Source organism: Paroedura picta, chromosome 1 (genome assembly GCF_049243985.1).
Source record: "Paroedura picta isolate Pp20150507F chromosome 1, Ppicta_v3.0, whole genome shotgun sequence".
Classification (NCBI taxonomy): domain Eukaryota; kingdom Metazoa; phylum Chordata; class Lepidosauria; order Squamata; family Gekkonidae; genus Paroedura; species Paroedura picta.
The window spans coordinates 105,948,524-105,958,169 of record NC_135369.1 but is presented as its reverse complement, the minus strand read 5'-3'; the positions used below and the strand labels follow the sequence as shown (position 1 = coordinate 105,958,169).

The following is a 9,646-nucleotide window of genomic DNA, read 5'->3' as shown; positions in this document are numbered from 1 at the left end:
CTGGGTAACCAGGTGAGATTCTCCACTCCTCTGCATTCAGCCAGCTCGGTGACCTTGGGTCAGTCAAGGGTGTGTGTTGTGGGGGAAAGGAAGGGTGTTTTGAGGCATAAAGAACTTTACAGTTCTTGCTATTGAAATTCATTTTAGCCCAGTTTTTTAGCCTGTCAAGATCATCTTGTATTCTGATTCTGTCTTCTGTTGTGTTTGCTACTCCTCCCAGTTTAGTATCATCTGCAAATTTAATAAGCACCCCCTCTATTCCTTCATCCAAATCATTTAGAAATATGTTCAACAACACAGGGCCCAGGACAGATCCCTTGGGCACTCCACTTGTCACTCTTCTCCCAGAAGGTGACGAACCATTTACAAGCCCCCTTTGGGTGCGATCTGTCAACCATTTATGTGCAAGTGTGCTAGCTTCCAAATGGCTCTTCCCCCACTCAGAGCTTTAATTTCTAGAGAGCCAGAGGGCCTGAAATCTGGAGGACAATTCTAGAGCACAAATGAGCACACTGGCAATTTTTAAATAAAAAAATGAGGACAATGTATTTCCAGGGAGACTTACTTAAAATAAGAACTGTTCTCAATAAACAAGGACAGTTGGAACACATGCAATGATCAACTATCAAACATGTATTGTTAATGTATAACTGTGAGACTGTCCCTCTTCCCATGGAAATGTAGCAAATATGAGAATGTTGATAAAAAAGCTAATCCCATAATTCATGAAAGAAAATGTCTTATAATGAGGCTGACATTGGGTAGAATACTTCAGTTTGGAGAAGGGAACAGCTGTTTTCCCTGAATGCATGAGAATTATTCTAAGAGGAAAAATGTTATAATTGCACCCAAACTAGCCCTAGTGTAAGACATTGTATAAATGATATATAAGCTATTGTCATTATTTTCACAAATGCTTGTACAAAGTTTTACCAACCTGGAAATATCTGATACTGCTGGATTACTGAAGGCAAAGGATTTGCACTCAGTCAGTTTTGGAGGACAGAATATCATTTTATATAGTTACTAGAATTAAAGCCCGTTGTAGCTGATACAACAGGCGCTAGCAGGGGGGGGAATAGCAAAGAGAGAGGAAGGTAGAAAGGAAGAGAGTGATTAAGATAGAGAGAGTTTGGCATTGGGAAGAGGAAGGGGGGGAGTTTTCCAGTTTGTAAGGGCATGAAGTTGAATATGTGTGTTGTGGGGGGGGTTGTGGTGGCATGGTGACAAATGAGGGCATGGGTGTGGAGAGATGGGTGTCAAAAGCCTGTGGTTTGGAATGTTAGTTGAGTGTGGGAAAGGACTGACCTTTGGGAATTGTGGCATAGTGGTTACAGGTGAGCTTTCAAGAGCCATGTCTTCATATATGTGAAGGGAAAATCAGACTGGAGACTATTCTTAAGGGGAGATTACATGGCAACCAATTCCTCCCAGTTCTGTGTTCAACCTCATTTCCCTTCTTGTGTGAATTAGGCCACAGACACCGAAATGTCCCCCTGCCCTAATCCACATGGGGTAGTCACAGTATGCAAGTGTCTGCCCTGCTCCTTCCGTCTCCATTGTTTTACTGTTGATACAATGTTATGTACCCACATGCTTCTTTCACTGTTGCCCCTTAGAAGAAGAGCTGGATTTTTGTACTCTGTTTATCTGTCCGTCCGTCTGTCCATCCGTCCATCCATCTATCATCCATCTATCTTTCCATCCATCAGTCCATCTATCCACCCACCCATCTGCCCACCCACCGATCCATTATATTCATATACCCTGGAAGCTCAGGGCAATTTACATAAAACATAGAAAACAATACAAGAAACAGGATGCTTTGGGCTGATCCTGCGTTGAGCAGGGGGTTGGACTAGGTGGCCTGTATGGCCCCTTCCAACTCTATGATTCTGATTCTACGATTCTATGAATCCATAACATTGTTGGGGGCTGTTGGGGGTGGGTTCCAGTGGGGCTGGGCCAATCCAGACACATGCAGGGCCCGGACACTCTCCACCCAGGAGGGCTTTTCACAATTATATAATAGAGCAAAATGTTAAAGATAATATATGGTAATTATATAGGATTCACGTAACTGACCCTAAACAGTTTGGATTAGGGATCGCCTCTGCTATTTCTGTCCACCCTACCAGTTAAGACATTTCTCCCAAGCCCTACTATCCATGTAACTTACTTGCAGAGCTGAGGGGGGTGCCAATCAATCATGGGGCTTTTGGTCTGCCTCCTTCCCCGGGCTTCTTCAATTCTAGCATCTCCCCTTCCGTCTTTTTTATTAAACTTTTTATTTTTATATTTTGACAAATATGCAAGCTTCTAAAATATATAAATAATACAGCATCTGCTGGTATCTATTATTACATATTGATCAAATAAACCCACCTGTAAGGTTTTTTTTTCTTTTTTCTTTAACATAGTAATAACATTTAGGTAAATAGCAGAACCCATCAGCAGAGGGATCGTAGAGCATTGCTCAGGATCTAGTCCAGAATCTGCATATCAGAGTCTTCCTTTCCCCCCCTTTCCTTGGAGGAAGCAGTTAAAGGCCCTCTTCTTCTGCTCAAGGTTTGCAATGTGACCTTATTCATGAATATGTCGGGATCCTTTCCATCTCAGCGTACCACATTATTCACTCAATGCGAGAGGGTATTGGTCCCTGATATATCTGAAAGAGAGGAAAGTAAACAAGCCAGATTTGGTTCATTCAGGGAATCAGGCTGTGTGGTAATTTTACAATACCATGCGGAAACAAGGCTGTACCTGTCTCACAGAATTGTTTTTGTTTATTCTCCCCTTTCTTTATATACAAAATGACGAGAAGAGGGGGAAGAGAGTAAAAAGAGAGGGTAATGGTAGAGAGTAACAAAGTTATGTACTGTTCGATCTTACATTATCTGTACTTAAATTTGGCTCCCACTCTATTGAGTCTCTAGAGTGTTTCAAGACTTATACATGTATGTGATTATTTCCCCTTATGGTCCAAGATGCGTTTACTGCATTGCGAAACGTTTTCCGATGGTTCTCTATGTAACAAGCTTGTTAGTTTTGCCACTGAAATAAGCTTACTCCCCTTCTCTCTTAAGGCTCACCAGGCACTTACTTTACTATTTTATCTTTACCATAAGGCTTTCAGATGAAGAGTTTTGTTGGTTTTTAAAAAATATTTTTAAGTGCTCCTGTTAAAGGGCTTTTTCATCTATATTGTTTTTGGACTATTGGCTTGTTATATGGCTGGATTCAATGATCATTTATAATTTTAAAAAATATATACTGTTGTATTATTTTTATTTTGGGAGCTGCCTCAATTAAATCTCTAGAGAGGTGACATTTTCTAAATAAATCCTGCTTGTCTGTCCATACATCTATCTGGAATGAATTGCTACTAACAGTTCCACATGGACAGAAGATTGCTGTGATAGCCTTGGATAATTAAAATTTTCCCATGTTTCTGCATGTTAATGCTTTATTATGAATTCAAATAAACTTCCCTTGAGACGCTGAAATGTGGCTTCTAAGCCCGTTGTACGATCCTAGTTTTGAGTACACCAGCTTTGCGTAGGCTGTTTTTCTATGAAGTTTCCAGTTAGTCAAATAATAATGTTATTTGCACTTGAAAACACATGTAATCATTGCAAACAGTCAAATCACCCCCCCCCATCTACTTGCATGAGGTAAATTATACTCCATTGAAGAACCTCCCCTCTCCAACCCCACCCTCATCAGGCTCCTTACCTAAAATCTCCAGGTATTTCCCAATCCAGAGATGACAACCTTACATATCTATAAATATATATATATATATATATTCAGTGACATGCATGATTAGCACTAGATAGTTGATACTTTATGAATAATGCTTCCATTTCTATTGAAGACCTCTTCAACATTTTAAACTCTGTTGGTCCCATATTAGGCAAAAATCAGTAGGTTATAGTCTTTTTCAATAGTTTTACATTTGTGGCTTTAAACTCATCTTGACAACAAACTTTGAGAAATTTTGAGGACACTATTTAGCTCAAGGTCAATAGCTACTGGCTACTGAAACCTATTGAGACAAAGTAGTTCCCAGATGGTGGAATGGAAATAGCTTTCTGAGAACATTTTTCCTGCTCTTCCAATAGCCTATAACTTTGATGTGTAAACAGAAGATCAAGATTCTGAAAAGGCCCAGGAAAGAACAGTGTTGCTCTGTATCCCCATAAAAAGGTACGTCAGAGAACTACAAGGACATGAGCAGAGGAATGCAACATGTGTTTAAGTTTGCCAACTCTAGACTGAGGAATTTCTGGAAATCTGAGGCACAGTTTGGGGAGAGTAGAATTTGGAAAGGGGAGGAAGTTCAGCAGGGATATAATGCTACAGAGTCCACCCTATATAGCTGCCATTTTCTTCAGGAAAACTGATTTCTTCAGTCTAGAGATCCTTGCAATCCTGAGAGAACTCTAGGCCCCACCTGGAGATTGGCAACCCTAGTAGTGATTCTTTCTCTCTTTCCCCACAGGAAAATAATGATTACTGTGGCATTCTGTATCCTAAATTATTTGGAACAGAGTAGTTGAATAATTCCTAGAAAACAAAACTGTTCAATACATGAAAAAGGGGAAGTATTTGGTTTTATGGTGTCACTCTGGTCAATACTGCATCAGCGGTGCCACTCTGGGGCGCTGCTGGTGCATTGCTGCTCCGCCATTTCTTGTGTTCCCATGCGGGATGCAGAGCCAATTGGGGCATTTGCTGTCCTTCCCTGGGCCTCTGTAGAATGGGCTATGCCCCATTAGTCCCTGGAATGCTTGAGGGAACATGGAAAATCTCTTACGCCAGGCACAAGAGGAGGCTGGCTCAGCAGCTGTGCCATATGGAAATGGGGAATAGCTCTGCTTACTTATGAGCACCCTCTCAGCCTTTTCTGTCCATGTGGAATCAGCCTCTGAGACCATTTTTCTTCCATAAGTTTCATTATTTTGAGGCAGAAGAAATTTTTTTTTTGATTCTGCTATTTATTACCTAAAGGAGTCTCATACCGATTCTGCACCAGCAGTGTCACTTTGGGCCACCGGTGGAGTGTTGCTTCATAGCTTTCTGTGTCCCCATGCGGAACCTATTTTTGTGGTGCACACCATACACCCCAGATTATTGCAAACCTTCATGCAAATTAAAAGGGTCATGGAGCCGAATGGGGCATCCCCCCCTTCTGCGATGCCATAGGAGGGGGAAATGCCCCCGCCAGGCCCAGCTCTTCCCCATCCACATGGGCCTGCAGCTGGACAGGCCCCATTGAGCCTCATAGCAGACTGGGGAACATGGAAACATTCACGTTCCCTTCCCCCAGGGCAACGGAGGGCCTAAAGCCTGGGACGGGGCTTGGCCTGCACCAACATCGTGTGGTTGCAAGGATTAGCCCTGCTGCCATATGGCTGCCAGCTTGGCCTTTTCTGCCCATGCAGAATCGGTCTTATAGCATCTTACAATTAGGGTTGTGTGATTCGACTGCCAAAACGGCCGTTCCTGGCAGTAGCAGCCAGCGTCGTGCCTTGGGGGGGGCACAGCGCTGGCTGCTATGGGCAGGAACGGCTGCTTTGGTGGCCAAATCACACAACCCTACTTACAATCACCTTCCCTTCCTCTCTACAACAGGCACCCTGTGAGGAAGGTGAGGCTGAGAGAGGTCAGAGAACTGTGACTGGCCTAAAGTCACCCGGCAAACTGCATGTGGAGGAGTGAGGAATCAAACCTGGTTCTCCATTCTTAACCACTATACCAAAGCTGGCTCGTTGGTAGTCTGATTTCCAAGTAGGTTCTGAAGCCTGGACTTTTCAGCTTTTTTCATAATATTTTCCATCTAAAAATGCAGAATGAAGAAGAAATAGGAATCTCAGCCTTACTGCAACACTCTAATAAAGAAATTTTGACATAGATAGAATCATAGAGCTAGAAAGTACCTCCAGAGTCATCTAGTCCAACCCCCTACACGATGTCAGCAATTTACAAATACTTGCCCACCCACAGTGACCTCAATTCCATGTCCAGATGACACCCTCCTCAAACCAGAATCCCTGACCAGTCTGGCCTGGAGGAAATTCACTTTCCAACCCCACAGTGGTGATTGGCATTTCCCTTGGTATACAAGATAGGCCACAGAGCCAAACACCGACACAACCCTTCCTTCCTGCCCACCTATTCCCAATGTGCCTAAGTTCACAGAATCAGCATTTCTATCAGATGTCTATCTAGCCTCTGCTTAAAGCTTCCAAAGAAGGAGAACCCACCACCTCCCAAAGAAGCCTGTTCCAGTGAGGAAATGCTCTAAAGGTTAGGAACTTCTGGATGTTTAGCCGAAAATTCATTTCATCCCATTGGTTCTGGTCCGACCTTCTGGGGCAAGAGAGAACAACTCTGTTCAATTGTTTATATGACATCTTATCAAGTACTTGAAGGTGGCTGTCATATCGCCTCTTATCGTCTTCTCTCCTGGCTAAATGCTTATCGCGTTCCATTATGTGGGATTATGTCTAAAATCTTATAATACTTATTTACAAGTTATTATACTACAGTTAATATGTGTGTGTGTTTTGAGGATCCTAGGTTGCCAAGCGGTCAATGAAGATCAGGGAACTCCCAAATGGAAGAGCTGGAACACAGTCTCATGATGCCACAACATAACTTTCAGCTGCATAACTGGAAGAAACATCTTGCATTATGGTGATGTCACTTCCAGTTACTCATCTGGAAACGATGCTGCAGTGCCATGGGATGCTGTTTTGGTGTCATGGGATGCTGTTCTGCCCCCATGCTCCGAGTTTGAACTCTCCACCTTAGGCAATTTATATAAGAAAAGGCTAGTGTCTGGGGCATGGTGATCTATTTATTCCTCTTAGAGGAATGGCAAAATGCATATGTATTATAGCAAATACAAGCCAGAAATGAAGCACAGTCAGTCACTCAAGTAGACACACCTTTTTTGCTCTCTTTTGCCAAGTGAGAAAAATTGCTGCCTCCTATGGAGTCTGAACATTGATATATTAATATTTAAAACACTACATTAAATATACATATTTAAAATATTACTTAGGGCATTTCTGGTCAGCAAATACAAGCAGTCTGCTACTAAAGAAGTTTTACTTAGCTGCTGGTACTTCATCCCCATTTGAAGTCATAATCCTGTTTTCATGATAAATCAGTACAGTTTTCTGTGAATAAGATCACAAAGAGAGGATTAGGTTTGAATCCAAGTGGGGCATAGACAGCACACATATAAAAACTTCATAAACAATCATGTTTCAAGGAAAGGCATCATTATCTTGATTGAACAGTTCTTTGCTTGCTGAAGAAAATGTTCTACGAAATCCTGTGGATTTTCTCTTAAACATGTTGTTACCCATTCACATCCAGAAATTCACTTTGGAAGTCATGCCTGTTATTGCTTTTGTTTAGAAGATGAATATGAAAAAACACATAAATTAGAGAATGCCTGCAATATAAAGGAGTCATCCTTTAGTCAATCCAACACAGAATAACATAGAACAAGAGCAAGCCATTACTGCTAGCAGGTATCTAAAGGTCTTTGTTCACTTTCTGTCTCTTTTAGCTAATCCAAGTCAACAACCCTAGCCTCAAGGAACTAACCTCTTTCCGGAGAGCCCAGAACTGCTGCTACACACATCAAATACATACCCACAATTTCTGCCAAGTGGGCAGATAATAATACACATGACACACTTTGCAAAACACTGAATAGTCCTACCTTTCGTCTGGCTTCCTGTCTTTGTAGCTGGTTTGTTTTTTTTAAAGCTTTAAGGAGGAAGAAGGTTGCTTACCTGAACTATATACCACCCTCCCAAAAAGGATATAGGACTGGTTCAAGCCTTTAAGAGGCCCTGGACAGAGAGAGGCACTTATACTCACAGCCACCTGCATGCTGTTTTCTTATCAGGAGCACTGAGTGGTATGTATGATTGGAGTGCCTTCAGGAACATTGCTTGCAGCACCTGCACACTCTTCCCTGGTGGTGTTGGATTACAGGACTACAGGATAGAGTGAACTTGCAAATGAGCAAGCAGGGGAAAATAGCAGAGAAGTGTACCAGCAATTGACTGTGCTAATGATCAGACCCCTACACGCTTTGATGGGAAATTTGCCTATACACTTTGTCCACGTTGCTTGCACCTTACTATTATATTGCTCTGCAATCAGATCTGTGTGCTGAAAATGACCAAATGTATGTCAGTTTCACCAAAGACTTACTAGTAATATCAGCACTCATACAGAAGGCAGAAAATGTACTCTTCAGCCAGATGCCATGCTTTCCAGGAGCTGCTTGGATTCTTCAGGTGACATCATTGTGGACCCTCAAGAATACTCTTTTGCTAATTTTTCTCTCCCCTACCTAGAAACAATGCTCATCAGCAGATCAATGGCACACCTGAGAATGTTACTAATTTTATCACCCCTTAAGTGCTTCTTTCTTTCCTTCCTCACCTCCAGGATTCCATTGGTCATGAGGAAAGACTTCCCTGGGAATTTTACTTGGGGGACATTAGTTATATTGTAAATATTTTTATTTTTAACCTTTGTGTGTTGTTTTTAATGCTATTACCTACCCTGAGCAATATGAAAAGGCAGGATAAAAATAAATCTCAACAACAACAAAAACAACAACAACAAACTACTACTACTACTACTACTACTACTACTACTACTACTACTACTACTACTACTACTACTACTACTACTACTACTACATGCCTACTGCACCCAGTCCAGTTCTCATCCTCTAATGCCAGGGTCATTGAGTCACCATTTACATTTTTCTCGAATTCAGTTGATGTAGTCATGTCTTTGTCTTTTGCCTGGAAAACTCATCAAGAGTCCACCCGGGGCAATCACAGGTATTATCTCTGTCCTGGGAAAACTCTGGGACCTCACCCCAGTTTTTGTCCACAGCAGGCAAGAATATTGCCTCCTTCTAAATTTCTTTATTTTATTGACTGATTGATTTATACACTGCCCCTCCCAGCAGTCAGCTCAGGGCAACATTTAAAATAACTGGTACATAATAATAAAATACCGTTTGTCATAAAACATTAAAACATCAAATATTATCATGAAACATTAAAATCAGTCAAGCCATTTGATTAGTCAGACTCATACTGTCTCATACTCCCGCAAGGGAGTGGTGGGCTATAAATCTAATAATAATAATAATAATAATAATAATAATAATAATAATAATAATAATAATAATAATAATAATAATAATAATAATAATAATAATACACATGCAATCTCATCAAGCCCATTGTTCTAAGGCAGGGTTTCTCAACCAGGGTTTTGTGAAACCCTGGGGTTTCTTGACCTCCCTAGAAGGGTTTCTTGAATGGATGGAATTTGATTAATGTTTAAGATATTTTTTAAAATGGTTAAACATTTGTCAATTGATATGACCATATATGGTCATGTTGATCTGCCTCCCCCACAAAGAAAATTGGCCAATGATGGCTCTGGAGGGGGTGGGAAGAGGAAGGGCTCCAAAGGGCATGCACACAGCTATGCTTTGTAATCATTTTCTGCATGATCATTTATTTATTTGGATTTTTATACCACCCATTCTTTGCGACTCTGGGTTATACCACTTTTGGGGTCTCTT

At 41.4% G+C, this 9,646-nt stretch overlaps 1 long non-coding RNA gene across 2 annotated transcripts; it reads right to left on the bottom strand.

Moving 5' to 3' along the window:
- Window positions 1-1,980: 1,980 nt before the first annotated feature.
- On the bottom strand, window positions 1,981-8,001 carry LOC143844260 (uncharacterized). Of its 2 annotated transcripts, XR_013233902.1 has the most exons (4): window positions 7,906-8,001; window positions 5,735-7,190; window positions 3,736-3,783; window positions 1,981-2,668 (listed from the first exon to the last, which is right to left on the bottom strand). It is a non-coding gene; the product is annotated as an uncharacterized LOC143844260 (long non-coding RNA). The 2 variants fall into 2 exon arrangements; XR_013233907.1 differs by lacking the exon at window positions 3,736-3,783.
- Window positions 8,002-9,646: the final 1,645 nt, after the last annotated feature.